Below are 14,063 nucleotides of genomic sequence, written 5' to 3'. Positions count from 1 at the left end.
TTTCCTGATGCTCAAACCACATAAAGATATTACTAAGAAAGAGAGCTACAAACCAATCTCACTCATTAACATTAAAGCAAAAATACTAAATAAAATACTGGCAAATCAAATCCAAGAACACATCAGAGCCATCAGCCACCATGATCAAGTCAGCTTCATGCCAGAGATGCAGGGATGATTCAACATACAAAAATCCATCAATGTAATCGACCATATAAACAAACTGAAAAATAAAACTACATGATCATTGTAGTAGGAGCTGAGCGGCTGCATTCCTGCCACCCAGCTCCCGGCCACCTGGCTAGCTTATGTTCCAAAATAACGGCACAAAAACTGTATTCATATAAACACTACTTGGCCCATTTCTATTAATGTGTGTAGCACCACGAGGTGCACTTACCAGGAAGATTCTAGCCTAAATCCATCCTGGGTCAGAGCTTCATCACGTCTGCCCTGGAGAGGAGTGGCCTGGCATCTTTGCTTACTTCCCTTCTTCCCAGTATTCTGTTCTGCTTACTCCACCCACCTATTTCTAACCTATCAGGCCAAGCAGTTTCTTTATTAATTAACCAATGAAATCAACAGATTGATATATGACACTCCCACGTCAGATCTTCTCATTAGATGCTGAAAAAGCTTTCGACAAAATACAACATCCCTTCACGATAAAGGACTTGGAGTGAGCACGGATACAAGAAACATACCTAAACATAATTAAGGCAATATACAACAAGCCAACAACTAGCATCAAACTAAATTGAGAGAAATTCAAAGTGATCTTACTGAAATCAGGAAAAAGACAAGGTTGTCCACTCTCTCCATATCTATTTAATATAGTTCTTGAGGTCCTAGCTAGAGCAATAAGACACCAAAAGGAGATCAAGGGGATACAAATCGGAAAAGAAGTCAAACTCTCACTATTTCCTGATGATATAATTTACATAAATGGCCCCCAAAATTCTACCAAGGTACTTCTACAGCTCATAAACACTTTCAGTAATGTAGCAGGATATAAGATTAACTGAAAAAAAAATCAGTAGCCCTCTTTTACACAGATGATAAGTGGGCTAAGAAAGAAATCAGAGAAACATCACCCTTCACAAAAACCACAAATAACATATCTCAGAATAACTCTAGTCAAACAAGTGAAAGACTTGTATGACAAGAACTTTAAATCTTTGAATAAAGAAATTGAAGAAGACACCAGAAAGTAGAAAGATCTCCCATGCTTTGGGGTAGGCAGAATTAACATAGTAAAAATGGCAATCTTACCAAAAGCAATCTTCAAATTCAATGCAATGCCCATCAAAATCCCAGCAAAATTCTTCACAGATCTTGACAGAATGGTACTCAACTTCATATGGAAAAGCAAAAAACACAGGATACCCAAAACAATACTCTACAATAAAAGAATTTCTGGAAGCATCACAATCCCTGACTTCCAACGCTACTACAGAGCTACAATAATGAAAACTGTCTAGTATTGGCATAAAAACAGATAGGAGAACAAATGGAACTGAATCAAAGACCCAGTTATTAACCCACAAACTTTTGAACACCCAATTTTTGACAAAGAAAGCAAAAAATATCAAATGGAAAAGGAGAGCATATTTAACAAATGGTGCTGACATAACTTCATATCAACATGTAGAAAAATGAAAATATATCCATATCCATCACCACGCACAAAACTTAAGTCCTAATGGATCAAAGACCTCAATATAAAGCTAGCCAAACTGAACCTCATAGAAGAGAAAGTGGGAAGTACACTTGAATACATTGACACAGGAGACCAATTCCTAAATACAACCTCAGTAACACAAACACTGAGAGAACCAATAAGTGGGACCTCCTGAATCTGAAAAGCTTCTCAGTAAAGCCAAGGACTAGGTCAACAAGACAAAATGATAGCCTACAGAATAGGCAAAGATCTTCAACAACCATCAGACAGAGGTCTGTTCTCCAAAATACACAAAGAACTCAAAAAAAAAGATCATCAAAAGAACAAATAATCCAATAAAAAATATAGTACAGACCTAAACAGAGAACTCTCAACAGAGGAATCTGAAATGACTGAAAGACACTTAAGGAAATGCTCAATATCCTTAGTCATCAGAGAAATGCAAATCAAAATAACTCTGAGATTCCATCTTACTTCTGTAAGAATGGCTAAGATCAAAAAAATGCTGATGATAACTTATGCTGGAGGGTTATGAGGTAAAGGGAACACTCCTGAATTGCTTGGGGGAGGGCAAGCTGGTACAGCCCATTTGGATATCAGTGTGGCAATTCCTCAAAAAATTAGGAAACAACCTTCCTCAAGACCCAGCAATACTATTTTTGGGTTTATAACCAAAGGATGCTCAACCGTGTCACAAGGACATGTGCTCAACTATATTCATGGCAGCATTTGTCATAGCCAGAACCTGGAAACAACCTAAATGTCCCCAACCAAAGAATGAATAAGGAAAATGTGGTACATTTACAACATGGAGAAAAAAATAATGACATCTTCAAATTTGCAGGAAAATGGATGGAGCTAGAAAACCTCATTTTGAGTGAGGGAACCCAGGTTCAGAAAGACAAGTATCATATGTACTCACTCATAAGTGGTTTTTAAACATAAAGCAAAGAAAACCAGCCACAAATCACAATCCCAAAGAACCTAGAAAACAATGAGGACTCTAAGAGAGACATACATGGATCTAATCTACATGGGAAGTAGAAAAAGACAAGATCTCCTGAGTAAATTAAGAGTACGGGGACCTTGGGAGAGGGTTGAAGGGGAGGGAAAAGTCAGAGAGGAGAGCATAGAAAAATGTAGAGCTCAATAAAATTCAATAAAAAAGACATAAAGAGAATTAGATATAAAAAATCATCACCATTTGCAAATAAAATTTTAAATAGAAGAGGGTTGAGAGATGCCTTCATCTATGGGTGTAATGATATCATTAGGAACCCATTTAAGACTATGATAATTCAGCTGCAGAATATTGGTGGCTTTTCTCCTTTGATCTATTGTCTGTCTTTCCATAAATTTTTTTAGCTCAACAATGTTGCTAGGTATAGTTTTTATCTTGGAGTGAGACAAGACCCACATCAGAAGGGAGCAGGCAAAAGCACCTTTGCCTAAGTACTGCCATTTTGTCTTCAGACTCCATTTTAACTGCAGGGTGAAATAGTTCAAGTTCCAAGCTCTAGGGGAGTTGAGAACTAGGGGAGATGACCCATGTCCATCTTAAACCATGGAAATAGACATTATTATGCCACTTTAGTTCTTTTGAAACCTTATGGGTGTTTTTAGCAAAAGAAGGAACAAATGAATCTGACTGAGTTGTACTGAGAGGCACACATTGTATGTTGGTTGACAATGATGGAACATTTAAGCAAAGTTGATGGAGGAAGGTCATTGGTTAAAAAATAAAGAAACTGCCTTGGCCCATTTGATTGGTCAGCCTTTAGGTGGGTGGAGTAAACAGAACAGAATGCTGGGAAGAAGAGGAACTGAGCTCAGACTCGATAGCTCTTCTCTCTGGGGCAGATGCGATGAAGCTCCGACCCAGGATGGACGTAGGCTAGAATCTTCCCGGTAAGTGCACCTTGGGGTGCTACACACATTATTAGAAATGGGCTAGTCCAGGTGCGAGAGTTAGCTGAGAAGAGGCTAGATATAATGGGCCAAGCAGTGTTTAAAAGAATACAGTTTGTGTGTTGTTATTTTAGGGCATGAGCTAGCCAGGTACCAGGAGCTGGGGCGGCAGGAACACAGCCTGCAGCTCCTACAACAGAATGGCGCCCTACATGGGGCAACTATATCCACAGAAAGTCTGAGAAAGCTTGGGAAAGAATAGAGCAAAGCATGTTTTCTTAGGAGCAGCAATTTCGTGGGTCTGCTCTACTTGCTACAGGTGAGCAAGTGCTCTCATCTAAGAGAGGCTTCCTGACTCAGCTTTAGCTGCAAAACCCTGCAGCTCATTAAGAGGTCCTGCCATGAAACACTTAAATGGTATTGATAAAAGCTGACTGCATGCTTGTTTGTTTTCAGCCATAGCAGGAAAAAAGTTGTGATGTTTTATTTAAAATGCTGGTCTGTCCTGCCAGGGCAAACTCTGACTCTTTCAGGCAGTCAGTCCGAATGAGTCTGATCTGTGAGCAGAATGCTGCAACTTGCTGGCACGGATCTTGAAACACCATAGAGTTGTGGCAATAAAAATGGCTACAGCTGTTACCTCTGCCATGAGGCTGGAAAGCTAAGGAATGGGCTGGATCCAGCCGGCAAAGCCACGGCTTTAATCCTACCCATATTGCTCAGTAAATTAAAGACGCATGTGGTCAGAAAAACAGAGAGAGATACAGTAAAGAGAGCGTCAAAAACAAAGAAAACTTCTAAATGATTTATAGTATGTTAAAAATATATGCAGGCTAAAAGTTAAAGTTCTTAAAAGTAAAAAAAGAAAGAAAGAAAGAGAGTAGTTGGGTGTGGTAGTACACACCTTTAATCCCAACACTTGGGAGGCAGAGGGAGATTGACATCTGTGACTTCAAGGTGTGGTAGCACAGGCTTTTAATCCCAGTGCCTAAAAGGCAGAGACAAACAGATCTCTGTGAGTTCAAGGTGTAGTAGCATACACCTTTAATCCCAATGCCTGGGAGGCATAGACAGGTGGATCTCTGAGAGGTCAAGGACAGCCTGGTCTACAGAGTTATTCCAGGTCAAAGATACAGAGAACCTGTCTCAAAAAGCAAAAAAATAAAAGTAAAAATAAACAAAATAGAGGTTAAAATAAAGCTGTACAAAGATGGAAAATACACAGAGAATATTGATACTGTATGCTATTATGCTCTGTTTGAATTGTTTGAATGCTGAGGAAGGAGCAACAGCTGCTAAAAGATATTTGTTTATAAATGTTACTGAACTAATCCAACATTGATATTTTGAAAATATCTTGACTTTAAAATTTGAATCTAAGGACATGATGCTTTGGAAAGGAGTTTCTTTTGTTTTCACAGAGGATGAGACTCTTTGGATTACTTCTATCACAATATGGTATGATAGACCATGCCCTCCTGAAAGGTTGCTGTGAACACCCTCAAAAAATTGCTTCGCTCAACTGCCAACTGAGATGAAACTAGCAGACAGGTTATCCCATAAAAGACCTGAATAACAGCGCCCCCATTCAGCAGGAAGCAGTTTGGAGAGAAATAACTGTGCCCATGTTCCCAAATATTGTTTATAAATGTTCTTTTACATTTAAAGGGGGATATGATGTAGGTATGAATAATTTGCATTGATATGGATTTTGCTTTAGTGATTTAAATTTAAGGTCAATTTTGTTATATGTATATATATTTTTGATATTGATTAGGGTATTTTGATTGTGTAGCTCATTTAAAAATGTAATGTATACAGGTTGTTAATGGATAATTATCAATAATAGTCAAGCTTATAGTCATGTTAGTTAGATTTTCTAGATGTACATAGATATATTTTAGATAGACATTCTTCATATCTTTCAAAGATTATAAAATATGGCATTTTAAGTGTTTTAATAACTTAGGGCTTTTCATGACAATGAGACAGTCTGCTCCTGGCAGCACCAATCTACTTCAAGAAGAAGATGGGCATCGAAGAGGATCCTTATGGAGTTTGATAGCCATTTGGGCAAGAAACTGCTCTCTTGCCTGGACTGTTACATAAACTGGACACAAAGAACCCCCAGAGAGAGGACTGCTGAACTTGCCTAAAGGTGAGATGATCTTTTGGGGTTCCTGATTCATGAAAGAGTCTGTGAGACATTCTGCAGGACACAGCAGATAGTGACTGAACTGCCTTTGAAATTTCCTGCTTCATGGAAATGTCTGCTGGAAACTATGGGCCTGTAGGCCAAAGATGGATGCCTCAACTGTACAGAGGAACTTTGGGTGACTGTCCAGGCAGCGAGATGTCTCTGTCATTTCTAGAGTTTGGAAGTTGCTTATTTCTTGTTTGCTTGGGTAATATTGTATCTTTCTGGAGTCTTTGATGGAGTTGAAGAATAGTTAGTTATAGTTATAGTTTTACTTAGTTATGATAAAGACAAAATAGATGTAAATATTGTAGTTTTTACTAGATAACTGTTTTGTTATGTGTAATTTTGCTATGTTAAAGTTAAAGCCTTCCTTTTTTTTGTTTAAACAGAAAAAGGGGAAATGATGGAGGAAGGTCACTGGTTAAAAAATAAAGAAACTGCCTTGGCCCATTTGATTGGCCAGCCTTTAGGTGGGTGGAGTAAACAGAACAGAATGCTGGGAGGAAGAGGAAGTGAGCTCAGACTCGATAGCTCTCCTCTCTGGGGCAGATGCGATGAAGCTCTGACCCAGGATAGACGTAGGCTAGAATCTTCCTGGTAAGCACACCTTTGGGTGCTACACACATTATTAGAAATGGGCTAGTCCAGGTGCGAGAGTTAGCTGAGAAGAGGCTAGATATAATGGGCCAAGCAGTGTTTAAAAGAATACAGTTTGTGTGTTGTTATTTTGGGGCATGTGCTAGCAGGGCAACCAGGAGCTGGGGCAGCAGGAACACAGTCTGCAGCTCCTACTACACAAAGTCCCTTATGTTGGATGATGGATAAGAGAAAACTGTCACTACTATTGTAACTGTAACTTCACAACAGATGTTTGTGAATTTTATGCTTAAAAATCCTGCTTTTATTCCTAATCAGGGTTATCAGGAGACATAAGCTCCCACGTCCTTGTCCTGTAGCTCTGATCAAACAATTGACCCACTTATGTGGTGATTTAATGAAATCTTTAGAGCCCCCAAGTGTTGCCTCTCTTCTTTCTTGTGGTGCCTAGCAGGTTAGGTGTAGCAAATCCAATCTTTTAGAAAGTAGATTACTTTCATTTTGTTCTTGCCAATATTGTACCAGAGGACTTGCCTTGGCAGGCTAATCACTGCTATAGCTTGAACAGGTAGTGATAGGCTATTATTGATGATTACTTTTCTCTTCCAGTAACTTTCATAGAACCTCCCAACACTACCCAATCTTTCTAGTAGACATGAAGCATACAGGTTAACACTAGTTTGATTTCCCCATGTTCTAAGACCAAGTATGTGAAATCTTGGACAATGGAGTCCTGTCATCAAGTTCTGTAGGGTAGCCAAGAGATAGTTGCAGATGGATATGAGAATCTCTATGGCCAACAAATCCCCCCCCCCAAAAAAAACTTCTTCCTGGCACCATGCTTTTCATTTGGTAGTGTGTATTATCCAGTGTTTGATTTTAAGTCTTCTAGGTCTTGGTATCTTTCTGTTACATTGTTAATCCTATTACTGCAATTGTAATCATTGCAAAATTTTCCCCCAATGTATCATGTGTAGAGATAATATAAATTTCTTCCTTAAACCCCATATCTAGCCTCTTTGCTGCAGACAAAGGTCATTGAAAGTACTTATTTTTATAAATAAGAATGATAATTTCTTGAAGAAACCTCATGAGTCTCCCTATAATTTAGTTCTTTTCTGAGAATGCATGCAAAATGCATAAATCACAGAACAATGGTGGGAATTAATGAACTAAAATTTATCTGGCATACACCTGTGGAAACTAAGGAAGTTAGCTAAGCAAGGAGTTGCATGTAGGGAGTGTGAGAGGAGACGGTGAGAGACTTAGAGATTGTTGCAGCATTGTGTTCAAGGTCAATGGTCTGAAAGTGTATATCAGCCATTGAGGGATACATTGTCTCGTTCATTTAGTCCTATTCTGTGTTAGCACATGCCACACATTCTTTCATTTCATTTTACTAATTTCTCATAACAACTTAAGCTGTAGCATTCTTTAGAAAACACATTTTATTCTTTAAGCTGTTTCTATCGTCTATATGATATCCATGGGATAGAGTTTTCCTAATATGTTTGATGTCAATTTAAAAAATTATATATTTGTTATAATAGTATGAAATTCAATTTGTGAATATTGTTTAATTAACTCTTTGCATTATTGAATTAAATGGACATTCAAGTAGGATACATTTCAGGTTATGTTAGGATATGAGCTCCACATTCACACATAAAAACAAAATACAACCAAAAAAGGACAAAACAAAGTATTTTCTACCTTTGTAGACAGATATGTGCCACTTAGTTTATTCTTTTCTGTCACAGTTGATTTTAGCCTAGCTAAGAGATGGGAGAGGAAGCTTCTAAACGCTATATTTCTTCACACTGGATGAGAAAGCACCACCTGTCTTTGGAAATTTGTTTGAAGGACCTTATAGAAGGAAGGCAAGAGGAGATAACTGGGAAATCTGAAGGCATAGTAGAAGAGAATAAAACAGAAATAATTCAAAACATTATTGCTCCCAATGGTCAAATTCATGCAGAGATTTTAACTGGACCAGGTTTCTCATCTTATCCAGATGTTTGAAATGTTGTCTAAAGTATACCATATTCATTGGAGAAATGTGCATAAAAGTTTGTATGTGGCTTTTCGAAGTACACAGAAAGGCGCATGTTGGAAATCTCAATTGCTTCTTGTCCTAGGATATTCCGAGACTCAGTTTGTGAACCAGATGTAATTACAGTCTCTTCCATACTTGTTCTATTTGAACTCAGAGAAAAATTATGAAAATTCAAAATTATTTGAAATCTTTTTAGAACAGTTTTAGGTTTATTAAAAATTAAAAGGAATATAGAAAGATTAGACATTTAAAAAAACTGAAAATATTCATCCAAAAGGTATGAAACATAACTACGTAGCATAACGTGTCATTGTGAAGCATGTGCAGCCATTCCTCAGTCAAAAAGTGGCAGGGCATTTAAAAATCCCCTCCTCTTTACAGCTCTGCTTCCTCCTCAGGACAAGATGCCAGTCCAAAGGTAGGATGGCCGGCCTTACCTCTGCTCTGTAAATTTATCTGTACTTTCATTATGTTTTTCCTCAAAGAGTCTATAATCTCCCTACCCACCCAACTTCATGTTCTCAATCGTTCACATATTCTTTCTCATATTCTCTCTGTCTCTCTGTCTCTCTCTCTCTCTCTCTCTCTCTCTCTCTACACACACACACACACACACAAAAAAACAAAATTAACAAACAAAAAGCAATAAGACAAAAAATAATAAACTATCCACAAACAATAAAACAAAATGAGTCTGTTTTGTGTTGGCATAGGGCCTACCCTGTAGTGACACTCCATTGGAAAAAAAAAAAAAAACCAAAAACTGATTTTTCCTTTCTCAGTACATATCAGTTGTAAATAGATTTTTGGTTAAACATGAGATTTTGTGACATCTCTGAGTCCTATTTCAGTGTTGGCTGGTATTTTGTCTGTATTAAACTGTATGGATCTTATGAATGTGGTCAGTCTCTGTGAACTCATATGTGTTTCAGTTTTGTTGTGTACAGAAGATACTGTTTCTTTGGTGTCATCCACCACAACCTTTCACAGGCTTTCAGCCTTCTTCAGAGCCTAGATCCCTGAGCCGTGAGGGGAAGATTTCACAAGGACACCCATTTAGAACTATACACTCCAATGTAACTCACTCTCTATACATTCTTCAACTGTGGCTCTCTGGACTAATTACCGCCTATTGCAAGAGGAAACTGTTCTATCAGGGGTTGAACAATGCTCTGATGTATGGCTAGAATAATGAGTCACTGGGAGTCATTTTCTTGTTGTGTCCTTTTAGCAAAACAAAATAAGTTTTTCCCCAGTCCCATGACACATCTAGGCTCAAGTTCTCAGCCACTTTATCAGTATCAAGTATGGGTTGCCTATTACCAAGTAGACTTTACATCTAATTTCAAAAAGCAGTTCGTTATTCCCATAATATTTGTGCCACTATTGCACTAATATATCTTGTATCTTGCAGATATGCTGGTCCCAGACATTGCAGCTGGGTTGTATTGATGACTGAAATTAGCCATCTTAAGAACAGTATTTTTTTCTCTTTCCAAGGCAACTACTTCTGGATTCCTGTAGTTCTGTTTCCTTGGTCCTTTAAAAAGTAGCCACTGGAAAGTCTTAATGTTAGAACAAAACCGTTTTCATTCTTAAAACTGTGGAGTCTTTCTGTATCATCCCGGCTGCAGAATGTTGAAGCTGTGACTTTGATTACGTTAATCGCTCTCTGTTTTCTGTACAGCAGTGTGATTAGCAGAAGCTGTGTATTGACTAATTTGGTCTGGCTGCTGTGGATAAAGGCTGTTGAGTTGTTTGGAAGAAAAGTTGAGGTTTGTGCTCATTTAGAAGCTTTCTGCCATCTCCCGTGTAGACCAGTCTATTGATCTCATAAACCCTGTAGATGTACTTCAAATTGTTTTACTTGTACAAACCAATCTAAGAGGAATTTAGCCCTTTACAAAGCAGCTACCAGGCATAGAAAGGCTAGGAGTTCAATGCCTAAGAGTATTTGGGGTAGGAAAAAAAATGAGGTTATTTTTCTTCAGATCAAAAAAGACTAAAGGGACAAAGACTTCAACACATTAATAAATGAGACATGACCCTTTCCGCTGATCCCAGATATTAAAGTTGCTTTTCTAAAGTAAGAGTTTTATTTTTCAAGAGAGACAGGGTCATGTGAGCAAGAAAATGATCAGAAACTGAAAAGTGATGTCACATCACAATAGTTATAATTAATATGTGCTATAGGGAATGCTGTGAGAGGTGTCAAGAAGATAATATTTTAAGTGATGATTACATTTTATATAATATGCTATTTTCAAAAGAAAACGAATTTTCAAATAAATATGTGTTTATCCAGTCAAATTTAAGTTAACTCTTAGGTGTAGGTGAAGGATTTCAGAAAATAATACATTAATGTGATTTTGTTTTAATGATAAGAAAAAATTAAGCTGCTTATAGTCAATATATTAGGAATGTTATGTAAGAGCATATTAAAATACTTTTTACTATAAGAAATTAAAACTTGTACAAAAATAGAATGATATAACTATTCCATATTTCTATCACCTAGTTTTGTTTATTTGTAATATTTTACAATAGTTATTAATTATTGATATCCTTATTAGTCTCTCTCTCTGTCTCTGTATCTCTCTGTCTCTGTCTCTCTGTGCATGTGTGTGAATGCACACATGAGTGTGGGTCACCATGGAAAGCAGGAGGGCACCAGCTTCTCTGAAGATGGAGTTCCAGCAGCTCTGAGCCACAATAAGTGTGCTGGAAAATGAACTGTGGTCCTCCATAAAAACAGCAAGTGCTATTAATCACAGAGCCATCTCCCCTGCCCCATGGTAACATTCAGTTGCTGATTCTTTAAAGCCTATTAAGTGTCTTACTTAGACAAAATAAACTGACTTGAAAGGAAGAAAAAAAAGAAGATATTTTAGAAAGTCAGACTGACAGATTCTTTATGGAATGCTATCATTAGGAAAACCTATTGGTAACATACTGTAGATTTATCTGTATATATGAACATTCATGGTAAATAGCCTCACAATTTAATTTTTATATTTTTATATTAAAATATTTTTGATTATGTCATACATGAAATTGTGTTTATATCATTTCTGCCCAATTTCTATATTCTTTCAACTCATCTCAACTTCATGACCTCTTTTTGAAATTATTATTGTTTTATATATTCTAACATACAAATATTTATACACACACATACACACACAATAAGTCCACCTTGTATTGGTGTATGTGCTTATCCCTAAAGACGTAGAACTGGACAACCTATTAGGAAGCTTTTCCTTGAAGAAAGCTGGTTTTTCTGCTCTCAATAGCAATTTCTTGCTTATCCTTCTTCAGCTAGGAGTAGGCTTTGTGAACTGTCCCCATTAGTGTTTGCATGGAATCTAGTGTCATTGTTATGCAGTTCTTTTTTAAGCAATCATATTGTTGCGATTTAATGTGTGCAGTTTCCCAATCATGAACGTCTCCGAGAAACTGTCTAGCAGCAATCATCACGGTTCTCTGGCTATTGCAATCTTTGTGCTTCCTCTTTTGTGATATTTCCTGAGTCCTAGGATTAAGGGTTATATTGTGCAAGTATCAGTTGATGATGGACAAACCTGGTTACTTATACTCTGCATTTTGACAGGTTGTGGATTGTTTAAAAATACTTTCCATCTGTTGAAAAAAAGAAATTTCTTTGATGAGGGGTAAAAGTGATTCTTCTTTGAGAGAATAGGATTTCCAAACAGCAAAAAAGTATTTTGGTTTAGGAAAATGGCAGTAATAGATTCTCATCTAGGGTCTATTGCTTCCCCATCTACAGAAAGGTGGCAAGTTTTATCATATCAGTCATTAATTCCTTCCGATTGAACATATCTTAAATTCAATTAGACAGGTATTAGTTATCATCCAGATAAAAATCTCCCATAACACCATTGGTGATCTCTGGCCAGGCTAGTCACTGTGTGGTTCACATGCTTTACAGCTTAGCAGGACAATTGATTGCTTTTCTCACTTGGCAGGTTTCATAATACCATCAGACCTAGTCCTCGGGGAGTAGGTTTCCAGGCCAGCTCCAGCTCAGTTCCCCTAAGTCCTATGCCAAAATGTGTGTTGTTTTTAGCAGTAGTGACTTCCTTTAAGCTTTGGGAGACAAGCAACGTCAATAGTAACCACCTATATGATTTTGGGAATCACTCTCATTGCCTGGCACTGGGATATTTTTGTCTATGACAATTAGTGGGGAAATATTATCCCCCTCATTAAATAAAATGTGTGTATAAAATGCATAACTATATTATATGTACATAATATATCTAATACAATATTGTATATGTATTTTGAAGTAAGCTTTTAAAATGTTTCCTTATTACTTTTTCAAAAATCTTCAGTGCTATCTCTTTTTACTCTCTCCCCTGTATTAATCCACCACAATATTTAAAATTTCCTTCGCCATTTCACCTGTTTAGTATCACCCTCTCTAGACTTGTGTCCACCCCTTTCCCCATAATCTCTTTTTTTATGAAGTGTTTTTTTTTTTTTACTTATTTATTTATTTTTATTCTTTTTTAATTAAAATTTCCACCTGCTCCCCATTTCCCATTTCCCTCCCATCCTCCCAAATATTGCCCTCCCCCCACTTCCCTCCCCCTATCCCCACTCCTCTTCTCTTCCCCCCACTCCATTCCCCCTCCCTCTCGATACTGAAGAGCAGTCCAAATTCCCTGCCCTGCGGGAAGACCAAGGTCCTTCTATCTACGTCCAGAAAGGTGAGCGTCCAAACAGGCTAAGCTCCCACAAAGCCAGTTCATGTATTAGGATCGAAACCTAGTGCCATTGTCCTTGGCTTCTCATCAGTCTTCATTGACCGCCATGCTCAGAGAGTCCGGAATCAACCCATGCTTATTCAGTCCCAGACCAGCTGGCCTTGGTGGGCTCCCAATAAATCAGTTCCACTGTCACAGTGGGTGGGTGCATCCCTCGTGGTCCTGATTTTTTGCTCATGTTCTCCCTCCTTCTGCTCCTCATTTGGACCTTAAGAGCTCAGACCGTTGCTCCAAATTGAGACTCTGTCTCTACCTCGATCCATCGCCAGATGAAGGTTCTAAGGTGATATGCAAGATATTCATCAGTATAGGATAGGGTCATTTCAGGTTCCCTCTCCTTAGTTGCCCAAGGTACCAACTGGGGACATATTCCTGGACACCTGCGAACCCCTCAAGAGTCAAGTCTCTTGCCAACCCTAAGATGGCTCCCTTAGATAGGATATATACTTCGCTGCTCCCGTATCCATCCTTCCTATATCCCAACCATCCCAATCCTCCGAGCTCCTCCCATTCTCCCCTTCTCATATTTCTCATCCCATTTCCCCTTTGCCCCATGCCACCTCACCCGCAAGTTCCCAGTTTTTGCCCTGGAATCTTGTCTACTTCCCCCTCTCCATGCGGATGACTATATGATTTTCTTTGGGTTCACTTTCTTATTTAACTTCTCTAGGATCACACATTATATGCTTAATGTCTTTTATTTTATGGCTAGAAACCGATTATGAGTGAGTACATCCCATGTTCCTCTTTTTGAGTCTGGGATACCTCACTCAGGATAGTGTTTTCTATTTCCATCCATTTGCACGCAAAATTCGAGAAGTCATTGTTTTT

The sequence above is a fragment of the Chionomys nivalis genome, chromosome 24 (assembly GCF_950005125.1).
Source record: "Chionomys nivalis chromosome 24, mChiNiv1.1, whole genome shotgun sequence".
Classification (NCBI taxonomy): domain Eukaryota; kingdom Metazoa; phylum Chordata; class Mammalia; order Rodentia; family Cricetidae; genus Chionomys; species Chionomys nivalis.
This window is presented reverse-complemented; position numbering follows the sequence as displayed.